A 19479-nucleotide genomic window follows, 5' to 3' on the forward strand; every position below is an offset into this window, starting at 1 on the left:
TTTTCTCCTATTTTTGAATTTTCTCTTCCCTTTCTCAATATTGTCCATTGATGCTCAAAAGTTTTAAATTTTGATGAAGTCCAATTTGTCTATTTTTGTTGTTGTTGTTGTTGCTTGTATTTTTTCTGTCATGTTTAAGCATCCTTTATTAAATCCAATGTCATGAAGATTTACTCCTATGTTTTAGTCTAAGAGTTTAATTCTTAGATCTTTCATTTAGATCATGACCCATTTTCAGTTAATTTTACATATGGTATGAGGTGGGAATTTGCTAATCTTTTAAGGCACACTTCATTCATATTCCAGCAACTGTAGAAATAATTTTGATAAAATAGGGTAATTATTTACTGAGAATTGTAGTCCTTAAATTAAAAAATTTTATTAAAGTAGATTTTGATGCATGTATGGCTCATGAAACTTAAAATGATCTGATCCTACTCTGGAATATATATAATATTAAATAAAGTAGAGGCATGAAACTACTGTACCTTCCTAATCTGTTTGTGCAGATCACATTAGCACTGGCCCACCAGGTTGGAACAGTGACTGGATAATATCTTAGTCTATGATTTCTATGAACATAACCATTGATCTGTTCTATGGTATTCAAATATGGATTATTGCGGTTCCTTATAGCAATATAGATTGCAGTTCCTTATAGTGATATAGAGTTTTTTTCTTCTTCTTCTACTTTTATTTTAGATTGTGAAGGTGTAATACACAGGTTTGTTACATGGGTAAATCACTGAGGCTTGGTGAATAAATGATCTCATCACCCAGGTAGTGAGCATACCACTCAACAGGTAGCCTTCCAACCTACAGCCTCTTCCCATTCTTTTCCCACAAATAGTTCCCAGTGTCTATTGTTCCTATCTTTGTGACCAGGTATATTCAATGTTTAACTCTCATTTGTAAGTGAGAACATGCAGTATTTGGTTTTCTGTTCCTGTGTTAGTTCACTTAGGACAATGCCCTCCAGCTGATCCCATGTTGCTGCAAAAGACATGGTTTCATTCTTTTGTGGCTGTGTAGAATTCTATGGCCACATTTTCTTTATCCAGTCCACTGCTGATGAGCATCTTGGTTGATTCCGTATCTTTGCTATTGTTTCTAGTGCTGCAATAAACATATGAGTACATGTATCTTTTTAGAACAATTCATTTTTCTTTGAATGTGTACACAGTAGTGGAATAGCTGGGTCAAACGGTAGTTCTTTTTTAAGTTCTTTGAGATATGTCTACACTGCTTTACATAGTAGCTGAACTAATTTACATTCTTACCAGCAATGTATATGTATTTCTTTTCTTCTGCAAGCATGCCATCATCTGTTTTTTTTTTTTTTTTGATTTTTTAATGATAGTCATTCTGACTAGTATGAAATGGAATTTTATTGTGGTTTTAATTTGCATTTCTCTAATTAGTGATGATTATCATTCTTATGTTTGTTGGCCATGTGTATGTCTTCTTTTATAGATGTGTCTCTGTTCATGTCCTTTGGACATTTTTAAATGGAGATTTTTGTTTGTTTCTTTGTTAAGTTTTTTATAGATTCGGGATATTATACCACTGTCAGATGCATAGTTTGTGAATATTTTGTCCCATTTTGTATGCTGCCTGTTTACTCTGTTGATAGTTTCTTTTGCTGTGCAGACGCTCTTTTGTTTAATTAGGTCCTGCTTGTTCAATTTTTGTTTTTGTTGCAATTGCTTTTGGTGACTCAATCATAAATTATTTCTCAAGGCCAATATCCAAAATGGTATTTCATAGGTTTTCTTTTAGGGGTTTGTTTTAGTTCTTATGTTTAAGTCCTTAATCTATCTTGTGTTAATTTTTGTATATGATAAAAGGAAGGGGTCCAGTTTCAACCTTTTGCATGTGGCTAGCCAGTTATGGCATCACCATTTATTGTTTAGGGAGTTCTCTCCCCATAGTTTGTTATTATTGACTTTGTCAAAGGTCTGGTCCTTATGGGTATCTGGCTATACTTCTGGGTTCTCTACTCTGTTCCATTGGTCCATGTGTGTGTTTTTGTAATGGTACCCTGCTGTTTCAGTTACTGTTGCCCTGCAGTATAGTTTGAATTTGGGTAGTGTGATGCTTCCACCTATGTTCTTTTTGCTTAGGATTGCTTTGGTTATTAGGTTCTTTTTTCAGTTCCATATGAATTTTAGAATAATTTCTTCTAATTTGGTGAATAAAGGCATTGGCAGTTTGATAGAAATATCACTGCATCTGTAAATTGCTTTGGGCAATACAGCCATTTCAACAATTCTCATTCTTCCTATCCATGAGCATGAAATGTTTTTCCATTTGTTTATGTTGTCTCTGATTTCCTTTTTTTAAGTGAAGATAAATTTATTGAGAAGAAACAAAAGAATGGCTACTCCATAGGCAGAACAGACCTGAAGACTGCTGGTTGCCCATTTTTATGGTTATTTCTTAAGTATATGCTAAACAAGGTGTGAATTATTCATGCCTCCCCTTCTTAAACCATATAGGGTAATTTCTTGACATTGTCATGGCATTTGTACACTGTCATTGCACTGGTGGGACTGTAGCAGTGAGAATGACCATAGGTCACTCTCATTGCCATCTTTGCTTTGGTAGGTTTTAGCCAGCTTCTTTACTGCAGCCTGTTTTATCGGCAAGGTCTCTGTGACCTGTATCTTGTGCCAACCTCCTATCTCATCCTGAGACTAAGAATGCCTTAACTTATGGGAATGTAGCCCAGTAGATCTTAGCCTTATTTCACCCACCCCTGTTCAAGATGGAGTTGCTCTGGTTCAAACACCTCTGATATTTCCCCCCTCCCTTTTATAAGAGAACCCTTAATTTTAAGAGTCACAGAGGATGAAAATCCATCTTTTGTAAATTCTTCACACTGAATGAAGGTGATTATATTCCTGCTTCACTATTAGAGTCTCTTGTATTCAGGCTAGAGAGTAGTACAGTCAGAAAGTGTCAGTATGGTAAGGGCCATTCATAACCCTTGGGTTCCAAAAAAAGGTGGTGTCTGGAAGATTAAGAAGGGTTCGATTTAAGAAAACATTCAGTAAGCTTATCTTGCATTCATATACAAGAGTACAACAGCAATATATTCCACAACAGTAAAACAAAATAAGCAAAATTATTTTAAGTAAACTAAATAAGAAGGTTTTTCATGAACTGAACAACTGTTAGAACCAAGCTGAGGTTTCTCACTGATTCCAATGTATGCCCAGAATTAGAATATTGATCCAGATTTTTACATTACCTAACAGTGGTTGGTTCATAGGAATAAGCAGGGTCAGTCTAAATAACGGGAAAAACACGTTAAAAACAACTGATGAGAGTATAATTTTTTTTTTTTTTTTTTTTTTTTTTTTTTTTGAGACGGAGTCTTGCTCTGTCGCCCAGGCTGGAGTGCAGTGGCCGGATCTCAGCTCACTGCAAGCTCCGCCTCCCGGGTTTACGCCATTCTCTCGCCTCAGCCTCCCGAGTAGCTGGGACTACAGGCGCCCGCCATCTCGCCCGGCTAATTTTTTGTATTTTTTTAGTAGAGACGGGGTTTCACCGCGTTAGCCAGGATGGTCTCGATCTCCTGACCTCGTGATCCACCCGTCTCGGCCTCCCAAAGTGCTGGGATTACAGGCTTGAGCCACCGCGCCCGGCCGAGAGTATAATTTAATAACAGGTGTACCATAGTTCTTGAAACATAATTTTTCACTCTTCAGTCTCCCATGTGTCAGATTTACCCAGACAAATCATGGTAAGACTGGTTTGCTTTATTATGCTTGGCTTGATTATTTGCATAAAGTACAAGAATAATTATTTTTTGCATAGGCTTTTAAAATTGGCTTTGATGGAATTCTATTCTATAAGTAATCTCAGATAAGACCTTTTAAAAAGGTAAGCCCAACAATGGCTTTGTGCCATCAGATACTTATGAGTTGGGTAAATTCCTCTCCTCTTGAGGTCTCAAGAAATGTTGGGACCCATGGGCCTGTCAGAAAGTGATATTCTTTATGTACCACAGGCTACGAACCCTGCACAGGTTCTATGTAGGCAAGGTATCAGACTAGTTTTCCCAAGGGGCTTTCATTGGCTCTATAAGTCAAATTTGATTCATTAAAGGAAAGCACACCATTCTAATCAAAGCCTTGGTAAAATAACCAATTTCTTCAATTGTGTTCTGTTGCAAAAGAAAACAGATTCTTGCAGGCTGATCACGAGGTCAGGAGTTCAAGACCAGCCTGGCCAACATGGTGAAATCCCATCTCTACTAAAATATAAAAATTAGCCAGGCATAGTGGCATGTGCCTGTAATCCCAGCCACTTGGGAGGCTGAGGCAGGATAATTGCTTGAACACGGGAGGGGACGGTTACAGTGAGCCAAGATTGTGCCACTGCACTCCAGCTTTGGGAACAGAGGAAGGCTCCATCTCAAAAAAAAAAAAAAAAAAAGGAGAAGAAGAAGAAAAAGAAAAGAAAACAGATTCTTATTGCACTTACGCAAATAACAAATGCTGCCATGAGTTAAGAATACTCACAGATAGTTTCCAAATTTTGGAGAAACCAGGTAGAGAGAAATAAATATGCCATAAATTTTGTTCATAGGAATACATTTTCCATTCAATTGTTAAAAGCTTTAAACAGCTCAGAAGAACAGGGTTTTCTTGACTTTGCAAAACAAAACAAAGGATCAGCAACATTTTTAGCCAAAAGCTGAAAAGATTACTTCAGTTTTCTGTTAGTTTAGCCCATGCAGTTAACTCCTGTGCTGCTTGAGATTCATGAACATTTCAGCTTTCCATGAGACCTGAAATGTTTTTCCTCTATTCTAATGTCACCATCTCCGAAGTTATCAGAAACCTGCATTTAAGAGCACTTGTTAGAGTCCTATAGCAGATTATAAACCACTTTTTAAAGAGGATCAAAACAACAATTGTCTGTGGATGGCAAAATATCTTAGGGCAGCCTCTATTAAAGCCACAATTGACAAAGAATTTGGATTATTTCTGTGGCGTATAAAAATTTTGCATAACAATTGTAATTATTAATAACATACACCATCATATCAGAATTATCAGAGTTTCTCAAAAGTTTGAAACACATAACAATAAAATATTCATACAAATATAGCCCAAAGAAAGCCAAGGTCACTTCATATTTGACAATGGTTCCCATATGATTTTTATACTAAACGAGCCAAATTTCACCTTTACATTAGTGTACTATTAATGTTAAACCCAATTCTTAATAAAATCTTAGACAAATGTATCACATTTTAATGTCTGACCAAAAGGTAAGATTCTCACAACCTTCTATAACCCTTTACAAGTTTTTGTTGAAGAGCAGATTAGTGCTCACAAAAAACCTGTTTTGCTTTTATTCCAATGTTTAATTTATGGAAAAACTGAATACCCTTTTAACTTTAGCCAATATGTTCACACAGAGAATCTCTTTTACAATTAATATTTTCATAAACCTTCTACAGCTTGTTTAAACCTTTAGAATATTCCCTGTCTCACTTAAAACAATCATTTTACCCTTTAGTCTAGGCAAAAAATCCACATTCCCATGCCTTCTTATAATTTTTTACCAAAAACACATTTCACTTTCCTTACACACTTTGCATATAACACTGTTTCTATTTCCCAAAGATTACTTAAGTCACTTGAACTAAAAGACATTATACTTCTTACTTTTCAGACAAAATATTTGATTTGAACACTTATTATTTTTAAACAAATTAATTGAAGCTCTTTCATATCACACACACAACACATATAAACACACAGACAGACAGAAGATCCAGTAGTTGTAATATTTTTCATTTGCCAGTTTCTAAGTTTCTCTTTAAAGCATAAGGTTTCTAGGGCCTAATAAGCAGGCAGAGCTGGAAGGCAAAGCAGGTCTCAGAAATTAAGAGTCTCATTTCTGTAACAAATCCTGGATCTAAAAAAGGGGAATCAGCCCGTCTCCATAGGAGTCTTATCACTCAGTGGGAAGTGGGGACATTTCCATATTTCCTTGGTGGTCAAGAACACGTGTCTCTGATCCAAACACGCAAGAAGCCTAGTATCCCTCCATAACTGCTATTAGTCATCTCCAAAAGTATTTTTTCTACCTAGTTTATTACACACTAAAGCTCTCTCATAATGTGAAGTAATTTCTGATACCCATAGAAGTAAAAAAAAATCAGCTAACAAAATACAAAACAGAAGAAAGCCTTGGATTGTGAGGAATCTATTTGCTTCCAATTTCTGGGGTTTTATGAGTAAAACAGATTTTTCTCAAAACAGAGTGTGTGGTGCCTCTTCTATTTTTACCAAGGAGTCCCAGGCTGTTAGAACTTGAATATTCATTTTTAATTAAGCTGGCTTTTAACTCTTTAAATAGTTTTTTTTTTTTAATCTTTTATTAACAGACTCTATCCAGTCTAAATAGGCAGCATTTCTATGCTCAAAGAAAGGAAAATTCAAGACAGTTTACTGAGGGGAAGAGAATTAACAAACAGTAAAGGTCACACAGATATCAAACCAGAAAAAAACTCATTCCCTAAGCTAGAACATGATCATGGGACATGGGGAGTATTTTCTCTCCCTGAAGGGGGAAATTTGAGAACTGATCGGACTGCTGGAAAATATCCCTTCTCAACTGAAAAGCGGCCACCTGCACTTTTGGTTCAGTGTCAGCTTGCAATGGGTAGGCCTTCTCTGGCCTTCCTGAGCTCCTCAATTTCTCCACCTTGCCACAGGCAATACTTTTCTCCCTCCCTTTTCTTTCTCTCTCTGTGCAAAACAATTTAATGAATGGTTAAAAACAAACAAACAAAACTCATTATCTCTTGCAAAGTTTTGATTAATTGGAAAAAGGATTTGTGAGGGCAGTCTTAAGTTGTAGCAAATCTGGTGTGCCTTTTATGTCTTCCTTTATTGTTCTGTCATAAAAGCAGGGTGCCATAGGATAGAATGCAGTCCTAGGATTCCTTATAGCCTGCTGTTCAAGAGAGCCCAGCAAACTAGTCAGTTATAAACTTTGCTGCAGGTCCCCGAAAAAAAAAGTCTGGATGAGGCTGTCCTCTCCTCCTGTTCTATGTCCTTGGGAGCTTGACCTTATAACCACATAGTGGTACTTTCTGTGGGTCTCTGCCTTCTGAAGAACAGAAATTTTGGAATTCTTGTCACAGTTAACTCTAAAAATTATCTTGAGCAGTTAAAAGCCTTTGCAAGCTCAAAATTGGATTTCCAGGCTCCTTCTGGGAAGGGCAATGGAAACTACCCAGTGCTGTAGCTCAGCAGCAAAGGCTCCACCATTTTACAATGGCAGCCTGGAATCATCTCTCATTTCTTTGAGGAGTGTTTTATAATTCTCATTGTAGAAATCTTTCAACTCCTTAGTAAGCTGTATTCCTACGTATTTTATTCTTTTTGATAAATGGAGTCACATTCTTGATTTTGTTCTCAGCATGGATGTTTTTGTGGCATAGAAATGCTACTGCTTTTTGTACATTGACTTTGTATCCTGAAACACTACTGAAGTCAATTATTAGTTTTAGGAGTCTTCTGGCAAAACCTACTGCGTGTTCTTGGTAGAGAATCTTATTATCTGTGAAGGGAGATTATTTGACTCCCTCGCTTCATATTTAGAGGCCTTTTATGTCTTTATCTTGCATAATTTCTCTGGCTAGGACTTACAGTAAATTGAATGGAAGTAGTAAGACTGGGTATCCTTGTGTTGTTCCAGTTCTCAAGGGGACTGCTTCCAGATTTTGCCCATTCAGTATGATTTTGGCTGTCATTTGTCAAATATAGCTCTTATTATTTTGAAATAAGTTTATTCAATGACTAATTTGTGCAGGGTTTTTAACACAAAATTGAATTTTATTGAAAGCCTTTTCTGCATCTATTGAGATAATCATGTGGTTTTCCTTTTTAATTCTATTAATGTGGTGAATCATATTTATTAATTTGTGTATGTTGAACCAACCTTGCATTCCAGGAATAAAGTCTACCTGATTGTGGTGAATTAACTTTTTGATGTACTGCTGGATTCATTTTCCTAGTATTTTGCTGCAGAGTTTTGCATCTGTGCTCATCAAGGATATGGACCTAAAATTTTTGTTTCGTTGTTCTGTCTCTGCCAGATTTTGACATCAGAATGATTCTGGCTTCATAGAATGAATTAGGGAGGAGTCCCTCCTTCTTGATTTTTGGAATAATTTTAGTAGGATTGGTACTAGCTCTTCCTTGTATATATGGTAGAATTTGACTGTGAATCCAATTGATCCAGGGCATCTTTTGATTGGTAGTTTCTTTTATTACTGACTCAAATTTGGAATGCTTTATTGGTTTGTTCTTCCTGGTTCAATCTCGAGAGGCTGTGTTTTGCCAGAAATTTATCCATTTCTTCTAGGTTTTCTAGTTTGTAGCATAGAGATGTCTAAAATATTGCCTGGGAATTTTTTGTATTTCTGTGGAGTCAATTGTAATATTGCATTGGTTTTGGTGATTGTGTTTGTATTAGTTCATTTTCACACTACTGATAAAGACATACCCAATACTGGGTAATTTATACAGGAAAAAGGATTTAATGGACTTACATTTCCACATGAATGGGGAGACCTCACAATCATGACAGGACGCAAGGAGGAGCAAGTAACATCTTACATGTATGGTGGTAGGCAAAAAGAGAGCTTTGCAGGGAAACTCCACCTTATAAAGCCATCAGATCTCATGAGACTTATTCACTATCATGAGAACAGCACGGGAAAGACCTGTCCTCATGATTCAATTACCTCCCACCAGGTTCCTCCCACAACATGTGGGAATTCAAGATGAAATTTGGGTGGGGACACAGCCAGGCCACATCATTCAGCCCCTGTCCACCCCACCAAATTTCACATCCTCATGTTTCAAAACCAATCATGCCTTCCCAACAGTCCCACAAAGTCTTAACTAATTTCAGCATTAACTCAGAAGTCCACAGTCCAAAGTCTCATCCAAGACAAGGTAAGTCTCTTCCACCTATGAGCCTGTAAAATCAAAAGCAGGTTAATTACTTCCTAGATACAATTAGGGCACAGGCATTGGTAAATACAGTCATTCCAAATAGGAGAAATTGGCCAAAACAAAGGGGCTGCAGGCACCATGCAAGTCTGAAATCCATAAAGGAAGTCAAAGCTTAAAGCTCCAAAATGGCCAGGCACGGTGGCTCACGCCTGTAATCCTAGCACTTTGGGAGGCCGAGGCGGGTGGATCACAAGGTCAGGAGATCGAGGCCATCCTGGCTAACATGGTGAAACTCTGTCTCTACTAAACATATATTAAAAAAAATTAGCCAGGCATGGTGGTGGGCGCCTGTAGTCCCAGCTACTTGGGAGGCTGAGGCAGGAGAATGGTGTGAACCTAGGAGATGGAGGTTGCAGTGAGCCGAGATCATGCCACTGCACTCCAGCCTGGGTGACAGAGCAAGACTCCATCTCAAAAAAAAAAAAAAAAAAAAAAAAGCTCTAAAATGATCTCCTTTGACTACATACATGTCTCACATGTAGGTCACACTGATGCAAGAGGTGGATTCCCATGGTCTTGTGCAGCTCCACCCCTGTGGCTCTGCAAGGTACAGCCTCCCTCCTGGCTGCTATCAAGGGCTGGCATTGTGTATCTGTGGCTTTTCCAGGCGAATGGTGCAAGCTGTCAGTGGATCTACCATTCTCAGGTCTGCAGTACAGTGGTCCTCTTCTCACAGCTCCACTAAGCAGTGACCCAGTAGGGACTCTGTATGGAGACTCCAACCCCATATTTCCCTTCTGCACTGCCCTACTAGAGGTTATCCCTGAGGGCCCTGCTCCTGCAGCAAACTTCTGCCTAGGCACCCAGGTATTTCCATGCATTCTTTGAAATTTAGGCAGAGGTTCCCAAACCCCAAATCTTGACTACTATGCACCTGTAGGCTCAATATTATGTGGAAGCTCACAAGGCTTAAGGCTTGTGCCCTCAAAAGCCATGGCCCAAGCTCTATGTTGGCCTCTTTCAGCCACAGCTGGAGTGGGTGGGATGTAGGACACCAAGTCCCTAGGCTGTACACAGCACAGGGACCCTGGGCCCAGCCCATGAAACCACTTTTTCCTCTGAGGCCTCTGGGCCTGTGATGGGAGGGGCTGCCATGAAGACCTCTGACATGCTCCAGAGACATTTGCCCCATTCTCTTGGCAATTAACATTTGGCTCCCTGTTACTTATGCAAATATCTGCAGCCAGCTTAAATTTTGTCTCAAAAAAATGAGATTTTCTTTTCTATCACATTGTCAGGCTGGAAATTCTCTGAACTTTTATGCTCTGCTTCCCTTATAAAACTGAATGCCTTTAGCAGCACCCAAGTCACCTCTTAAATGCTTTTCTGCTTAGAAATTTCTTCTACCAGATACCCTAAATCATCTCTCTCAAGTTCAAAGTTCCACAAATCTCTAGGGCATGACAAAAATGCTGCCAGTCTCTTTGCCAAAACATAACAAGAGTCACCTTTGCTCCAGTTTCCAACAAGTTCCTCATCTCCATCTGAAACTACCTCAGACTGGATCTCTTTGTCTATATCATTATCAGCATTTTGGTCAAAGCTATTCAACAACTCTCTAGGGAGTTCCAAACTTTCCCATGTTTTCCTGTCTTCTTCTGAACCCTCCAAAATGTTCCAACTTCTGCCTTCTTTGGAAGCAGTTCCAAAGTTGCTTCCACATTTTCAGGTATCTTCTCAGCAGCATACACTCTATTGGTGCCAATTTACTGTATTAGTCCATTTTCACACTGCTGATAAAGACATACCAATACTGGGTAATTTATACAGGAAAAAAGGGTTTAAGGGACTTACAGTTCCACATGGCTGGGGAGGCATCACAATCATGATGGAAGGCAAGGAGGAGCAAGTGACATCTTACTTCAATGGCAGCAGGCAAAAAGAGAGCTTATGCAGGGACACTCTGCCTTATAAAGTCATCAGATCTCATGAGACTTACTCACTATCATGAGAACAGAGTGGGAAAGACCTGTCTCCATGATTCAGTTACCTCCCACCAAGGGCCTCCCACAAATATGGGAATTCAACCTGAGATTTGGGTGGAGACACAGTCAGACCATATCAGTGTTTAACTGGATATTTTATTTTTTCTTTATTAATTTAGCTAGTGGTCTATCAACCTTCTGTAATCTTTAGACAAATAAGCTATTGCATTCTTGAGCTTTTGTGTCAATTTCTGTATTTCAATTTCCTTTGGTTCAGCTTGTATTTTGGTTATTTCTTTTCTTCTGTTAGTTTTGGGTTTGTTCTTATTTTTCTAGTTCCTCTAGGTGCAACATTAGGTTGTGAATTTGAGATCTTCTAATGTTTGATGTAGGCATTTAGTTCTGTAAACTTTCCTCTTTCCACTGCTTCAGCTGTGTTCCAGAGATTTTGGTATGTTATGTCTGTTTTCATTAGTTTCAAAGAATTTTTTCATTTCTGTGTTAATTTTATTCTTTACCCAAAGTCATTCAGGAGCAGGTTGTTTAACTTCCATGCAATTTTATGGTTTTGATAGATCTTCTTGGTATTGATTTCTTTTTTTATTGAACTGTGGGCTGAGAGTGTGGTTGATATAATTTGACTTTTTTTGAATTTGTGCAGACTTGTGTTATGGCTGAGCATGTGGTTGATTTTACATTATGTGCCACATGCAGATGAGAATAATGCATATTCTGTTGTTGTTGGGTGGAGTGTTCTGTAGATGTCTATTAGGGCCAATTAGTCAAGTGTTGAGGTTAAGTCCTGAATATCTTTGTTAGTTGTCTTTCTTGATGATCCTTCTACTGCCATCAGTGGGATGTTGAAGTCCCCCACTATTATTGTGTGATTATCTAAATTGCTTCATAGATCTCTAAGAGCTTGTTTTATGAATATAGGTGCTCCAATGTTGGGTCATATATATTTAAGATGTGAGTCTTTTGTTAGATTGGATCTTTTATCATTATGTAATAATGCCCTTCTTTGCCCTAATTGATCATGCTGATTTAAACTCTATTTTATTTTATATAAGAATAGCCACCTCTGCTCTTTGTTTTTCTGTTTTCCTGATAGATCTTTCCTCTATCCCTTTACTTTGAGCCTACAAGTATTATTACTTGTGAGAAAGATTTCTTGAATACAGCAGAAATTAGATCTTGCTTCTTTATCCAACTTGCTACTCAATGTCTTTTAAGTATGGCATGTAGCCCATTTATATTCAAGGTCAGTATTCATATGTGAGGATTTAATCCTGTTATGTTGTTAGCTAGTTGTCATGTAGATTTGATTGTATAGTTGTTTTATAATGTCAATGGACTATGTAATTAAGCGTGCTTTTGTGGTGGCAACTATTATTCTTTCATTTCCATGTTTATCACTTCCTTTACGACTTCCTGAAAAGCACCTCTAATGGTAGTGAATTCCCTTAGCATTTGCTTGTCTGACAAGAATTTTGTTTCTCCTTCACTTACGAACCTTAGTTTGGTGGAATATGAAATGCTTGGTTGAAATTCTTTTTCCATAAGGATGTCAAAAATAGGCCCCAATCTCTTCTGGCTTGTAAGGGTTCCTCTGAAAGGTCTACTGTTAGCTCAATAGATTTCCCCTTATAAGTAACTTGCCCCTTCTTTCTAGCTTCCTTTAAGACTTTTTTTTTTGCATGTTGACCTTGCACTCTGATGACCATGTGTCTTGGGGGTAGTCATCTTGTATACAATCTCACAAGGTTTCTCTGAATTTCTTGATTTTGCATGGTGACCTCTATAGTAATATTGGGAAATTTTTCCTGGGGACTATATCCATAAATAAGTTTTCCCAATTGCTTGTTCTTTCTCATTCTCTTCCAGGAATGCCAATGATACCTAGATTTGGTCTATTTATGTAATCTTATATTTCTCAAAGGTTTTGCTCATTTTTTAAAAATGCTTTTTTAAAAAAAATTTGTCTGCTGTGTTGCTTTGAAGGAGTGGTCTTCAGGTTCTGAGATTATTTCTCAGCTTGATCTATTTTTTTTTTAATGCTTCCAATTGTATTTTGACATTCCTGTAGTGACTTTTTATTTCCAGAAGTTCCGTTTGGTTTCCTTTTAAAATGGTTGTGGCATGTTTCAAATCTTGGATCACTTTACTGTTGTCCTTGGATTGGGTTTCTACACCTTCTATTGTATTTTTTTTTTTTTTTTTTTTTTTGGAGACAGAGTCTTGCTCTGTTGCCCAGGCTGGAGTGCAGTGGCGCGATCTCGGCTCACTGCAAGCTCCGCCTCCCGGGTTTACGCCATTCTCCTGCCTCAGCCTCCCGAGTAGCTGGGACTACAGGCACCCGCCATCTCGCCCGGCTAGTTTTTTGTATTTTTTTAGTAGAGACGGGGTCTATTGTATTTTGATGAGCTTTCCTGCCACCCAGATTCTGAATTCTAATTCTGACAGTTCAGCCATTTCAATCTAGTTAAGAACCATTGCTGGGAAGCTAGTGTAATCATCTGGAGATAAGAAGACACTGTGGCTTTTTAAGTTGTCAGAGTTCTTGAATTGGCCCTTTCTCATCTGTTAGGGCTGATGTTACTTTATCCTTTAAAGTTGCTATGTTTTAGATGGAGCTTTTTGTTTTTATGTTCTTTATTGTACTTGAGGGTTTGACTATAGTACAAGTTGGGTAGAGTTAAATGACTTCATTTCAGAGGGCCAAAGCTCAACTCCTCACTCTTGGGATGCATGCTGTAACACTGGGTGGTTGGAACTGGACCTGTGACTTTGTCTTCTGGTCTCCTGAGGTCAAGTCCCAGTTGGGCTAGAGGGGCCAACGTGCTCCCAGACCACTGTCAGCAGTACTGCATCGGGAGTGGCAGGGGTGCTGGGGAGAAGCTTTCTGGTGGGTTAAGTGGGGATGGCAGAGGCAGAAAGCACTCTAGTGGTTGGGGGATGGCGGTGGGGTTGTGGGCAAACACACTCTGGTGGGAGGGTGTCAGAAAAAGTGCTCCAGTGGGGAAAGCAGGGACACTGCAGGAAGGACATAGTCCATTAGGGGCACAGAGAGAGCCTTCTGTTTCACAAAGTAATTTTCAGCACAATGATTTGTTTGATCCTGCTGCTACCCTTTGAATAGGCAAGATGTGTGCCTTTTTTCATCACTTTACACATAAGAATGCTGAATCTTTTCAAAGTTAAATGATATTTCAATGTCACTTGGTAAAAAGTAGCAGATCAGTACTCAACCCAGACCTTGGACTCTGGGTTAATGTCCCTTTTCTTCCTTGTCTTAACTCTGACAAGACAGTGTGATTCTGGAGCAAATTCATAAAAGTGGTTTTCCTAAAACTTGCTTTAACTCATTACTGAATATCATGTCTAAAAAGTGATAAAAAGTCATAAAGTGCTACTTTCTCCCTAAATGAATGTGCAGCACATATTTATAAGCTTTAGTACAATAATTTTATAACCAAACAGCTGCTGAAACAGTAAATTTTTATGACCAGTGTCTCCGTTTGTGTTTTCCTCCTAAATATGGTAAAATAAAGTTTTTGTGATACAATTTATCTAGTTCAGACACATTTAATATAAGCATCAGCAAAAGGAAGAGCAACAAAAGGAGAATTCATGAAATAAAATCACACTGACAGTAGAGTTAAATAAAACACATGTTGGTTATCTATTATTTTTACACATATCTATGGTGACACTCTAGAGAAGCTTTCCGAGATTCTTTAAGGAGATCACAGCTAGGACTTTTTTAAAGCTACATAGAATAGACATCCATCCTTATCTCAGCATCCAGTTAACACACTAGTTGAGCACCTTTCATGTAAGTGGCCCTGTGCTAGATATTATGACAATATAACAATACGAATAAGATTTAGTCTCTATCTCTAGTTTACATTCAAAGAAGGGTGACATACATATATGCAGCCTTATAGATTTTGAAGGAATATTTCATGGCAAGGTAATGAGCTGCCCTACAACGTAATGAATTTCCTCTCCCTGGAGGTGTTCAAGCACAGGCTGGCCTTCCACTCAATGGCATTGTTATAACACGGACTGATATGAGGCTAGAGAGTGGCAGTGAATCATTTCTAAGTGCACTTCCAATTTTAACATAAGCCCTAAAATAATATAGTTTACAGTTAAAGCTATAAAATAAACCCCTTCTTAAAGCATTCACTTGCTGTCGTGTTAGTATTTTTGTTCCTGTATATGAATTTCTTTATTCATTATTCATATGTGCTTCTGAAACACTTTTATTACTTCTTGAATGAAACATTTTCTGAAAGACAAAAAGGTTGGCATGTCTTTTGAAATGGTAGTTTCATGCAAGATACATCATGTAGTTATTCCTAGTGACTTTCTTTTGGTTTTTCATTAAACAGCTCACTAACATCTGATAAAACAGATTCCACCACCAGAATGCCCTGCAGTTAATGTTTATCACATTATTATTATATACTGGATCAAAGTATTGTATAAAAACTGAAATATGTTGTAATTAGTAGCTGAAAGCCTAACAAATGTAAAATAGATTTTAGGGAAATTAAAAATGTTATTTGGCACTGATTAGTACCATATACAGCATATTAAATTAAATAACATCCCAATATGGTAACAATGTGTTTTTGGCAAGGTGAAGAGGTTAACTGTGTTGTAAAAGGAATTTCCAAAGGAATGCATCATCTAGTTTACACTGAAACCTCAATTTACTGTGGCAGGAGGCCATATTACAGAACTTTGCAGATTAGCAAGTAATTGACAAAACATTCAGAAATAATTTTTCTTAATTGTTGGTTGTTCAAGTAGTATATATTATTGTATTTAGCATTCCGTATTTAATTTAATAAATTAAGGTGCTCTTTGTTGTAAACTAAAGTTTTTATTACACATTTTTAAGTTAATACACATGAAATTTGCTAAAAGATTTTCATGGTTAAATTTGTTATGGTTGACATAAAACTGCTCAGCCATTTGGAGGAAGTGAATGTTTTAATGTTTTATGTTAGAAAATGAGGATTACTGATTATTATTCATCCTAACAATATTCATTCCTCAAATTAAGAATTTAATATATCTTGATTGTCAGCTATACTAACATATTGAAACTTTTATTAGTGTATACAAGTGAATTCAATTTTTTTCTACAAATCCATAGGTTTTCTTTCTACTGAAATGTTATATTTTTCCACTTGTCGAGCTTCTAAAGGAATAGAAAAGCCCAGTAAAGACAGATGGATTTCACATAATGACTAACATCTATAAATTATTGCTCTCATATATAACCTCCTTGAAGAATGCATCATCCCTCTGCTAAAAAAAATACAAAAGTGATTGTTAAAATTTAAAAATATTAAAATGTGAATGAAAACATGAACAAATATTCATTAAGAAAGGGTGATGTCCTAGTCTGCTCAAGCTGCCATAACAAAAAAATACCAAATGTGTTAAACAACAAAAAATTTATTTTCTTAGAGTTCTGATTGCTGGTAAGTTCAAGGTTAAAGTTCTAGTCAACTCAGTTCCTAGTGAAGGCTCCCTTCTAGGCTTGCAGACAACCACCTTTTGACCGTGTCCTTACACGGTAAAGAGAAAGAGAGAGAGTAAGCTCTCTGGTGTTTCTTCTTACATGGGCACTAATCCCTTACATTATCACCAGTTTTGCTGTGATGTATATAGAAACAGCAAAAGATTGGGGATAAGTGCCAGGAAAACTAGTTGGGGCCAATATAAGCTGCATTGGATAAATAAAAACTTTTCAGGCCCACTCTTATGAGCTGAATGTTTATGTCTTTCCAAAATTCATATGGTGAAACTCTAACCTCTAATGTGATGGTGTTTGGAGATGGGGCCTTTGGGCGGTAATAAGGGTTGGGTGAGGCTCAATTTAATGTAATCTGCCCAGACCCCGTCTGTCCTTGATACTGGGTAAGAGGAATATGTGGCATTTACAATTATCTGCAGATAAGGGAAAGACTAATGTAAGATTTGAGCAAAACTCAAAATGGTTCTCATATTTAAATTTTAATACATATAACTCTCTTAAAAGGCAAAGAATGATTAATTCACAGAAATAAAAAATAATCATATCAAATAAGCAGTAGACCAAAATGAAAACGGAAAATATCAAAAATTAAGTTACTATTATAGTTCTACTCTTCAATATCAGTGTATAATCTTTTGGTTACTATCAAAGAAAACTCAAGTCAAAACAGCACAAACTATAAAAGGATTATATTGGCCCACCTAAGTAAAATGTTCTGAAATTTTCTATCTATATTCAGAGAAAGCTTGCTTTGCCAGTTCACATTTCTGACCAAAACCCTCTTCTTTCCCAGTTCTTTGTCCTTGGTCTTCACTTCATTCTTAACAACTTTCTGTCCTTGTGGTCTTACATTGTCTCACAATGTCTTCAGGTTTGTATTCTTCTTCATTTATGTCACATAGATAAGAGCAAATGCCTCTACCATGGTTCTGTCAGAATACTGAAAAAGCATATTTTCTAGATATTTCAGATAATGTTACCCCTCAGTTCCTTGCTCACATTTAGAATATAGGCCCTGAACCAATCACTCTGAACAGAGGAAGAGATGTGGTAGATTATTTTTAGCCAATGAGGCCTTACGTCTATGGCTGAAGCATCCAGTTTCCTTTGAAATATATGGGCTGCATGGGGAAATGACAAAATCCCAATAAAAAGAAGACTATACTTGTATCAAGAGGAAAGGGGAATGGATGCTAGCTGCCCAACAGAAAATACATACAACTGTGTCAAACATTTCTACCTTCCCACTAATCGTTTCTTTGTCTTTTAAGTAATTAATACAAAAATCATTTGTGTAAAAATCAGAGTCTACAAAACTACTAAGCCAATTCTCATTCCTTCCATGAAGAGCCCCATCAACAAATGTGTTTATTACAAGAAGCTGCCTTCTCCCTTTCTCCTGCCAATTTAGAGTTCCAACATTCATGGAAAATGACCCAAGAAGTCATTGAATACAATCCCTTTGATAATGTACTCTACTGGTTAATTCTTAAAAAATAATCTTAAATGTAAATGGCTTTCTACCCAATAGTAGAATGAGATAATAATGCATACAGCCCCACCACTAATTAAATTATATTCCACAATTCTCTTACCTTTCTGAAGCAAATCATATGCTTCAGTTCCTCAGTTTTCAGTTCTCTGTTTTTCTAATTGGGCCCCTGAGTTAATTAGTATGAGTCCAAATGTAAGTCAGTGGGTATGTAAAATACGTGAATAGATGAACAGGTACAAATTATTAACCTGGCATTAGGGTGTTTGTGACTTCAGATTCTCTATGCAAAATCATACACAATAAGGCTTCACTAAGTAGAGAAAAGGTCATTGCACAAGTTAGAGCTGTGCTGGGTATTTTCTGTTTGTTCCTCCAGATGCAATTCCTGCATTTCTGCACCCTGGCCTGTGTTCTAGTACGTAATCTGTACAGACTGAATCTATTCCTTTGCTCTTCTGATTCCTGGTTGGGTTTGGCCATTAAGAGGCACCAGCAGGAAATAAGTAGGGAGGTAGAGAGTAATGTCATAGAAATTATTTCCCCAGCTCTCTCTCCTCTAGTAATTCACCATGGGTCAGCTGTGTCCCTCTATACAATTTCACTGCTCTTATTAACAGGTCTTCCTCATAGAGCTATTCTGGTTCCAGTAACTCTTCCTGTCTCCTGTTATTTCAAAGCTAGGATTAGGGGCTTCCTATTCTGGCTAGCCCAAGGGCTGGAATGTTGGATTCCTTAAGTCATGCACACACTTCCTAGTCCACTAACTAAACTCCTTCAACCCACCTGGTAGAATGTGCCATCCACTTCCTGTCAAGACCACGAATGACACCACAGGTCAGTTAGGATATGGGAACAATATGGAAAACAATGAGTTGTACTTAGCAAAAAGTGGGACTGATCTAACTAAACTAGAGAGAAATATTAAGGAAAGTGAAAAGTAAAGTGGAATCACCAGGAGAAGGCAAATTAATAAAGACCCTAAATCCAGAGGGCTTTAGAGTTTGATTAATAAGAAAAAAAAAAAATCAGAAAAGTTTTATCAGTATAATCAGAGCATGTTGAAAGTATGATTTCATTATATTCCTTTTGTTTTTTGTTTGTTTGCTTGCTTGTTTGTTTTGAGACAGAGTTTTGTTCTCGTTGCCACAGCTGGAGTGCAATGGCATGATCTCGGCTCACTGCAAACTCTACCTCCTGGATTCAAGTGATTCTCCTGCATAGGCCTCCCAAGTAGCTGGGGTTACAGGCATGCGCTACCATGCCCAGCTAATTTTGTATTTTTAGTAGAGGCGAGGTTTCACCATGTTGGTCAGGCTGATCTCGAACTCCTGACCTCAAGTGATCTGCCCACCTCGTCCTCCCAAAGTGCTGGGATTATAGGCATGAGCCACTGTGCCCAGACTATTCCTTTTGTTTTTTACAGTAAAATGGTGATGAAAAGACTGAATG

Source organism: Trachypithecus francoisi, unplaced genomic scaffold, assembly GCF_009764315.1.
Source record: "Trachypithecus francoisi isolate TF-2019V2 unplaced genomic scaffold, Tfra_2.0 Lachesis_group15, whole genome shotgun sequence".
Classification (NCBI taxonomy): domain Eukaryota; kingdom Metazoa; phylum Chordata; class Mammalia; order Primates; family Cercopithecidae; genus Trachypithecus; species Trachypithecus francoisi.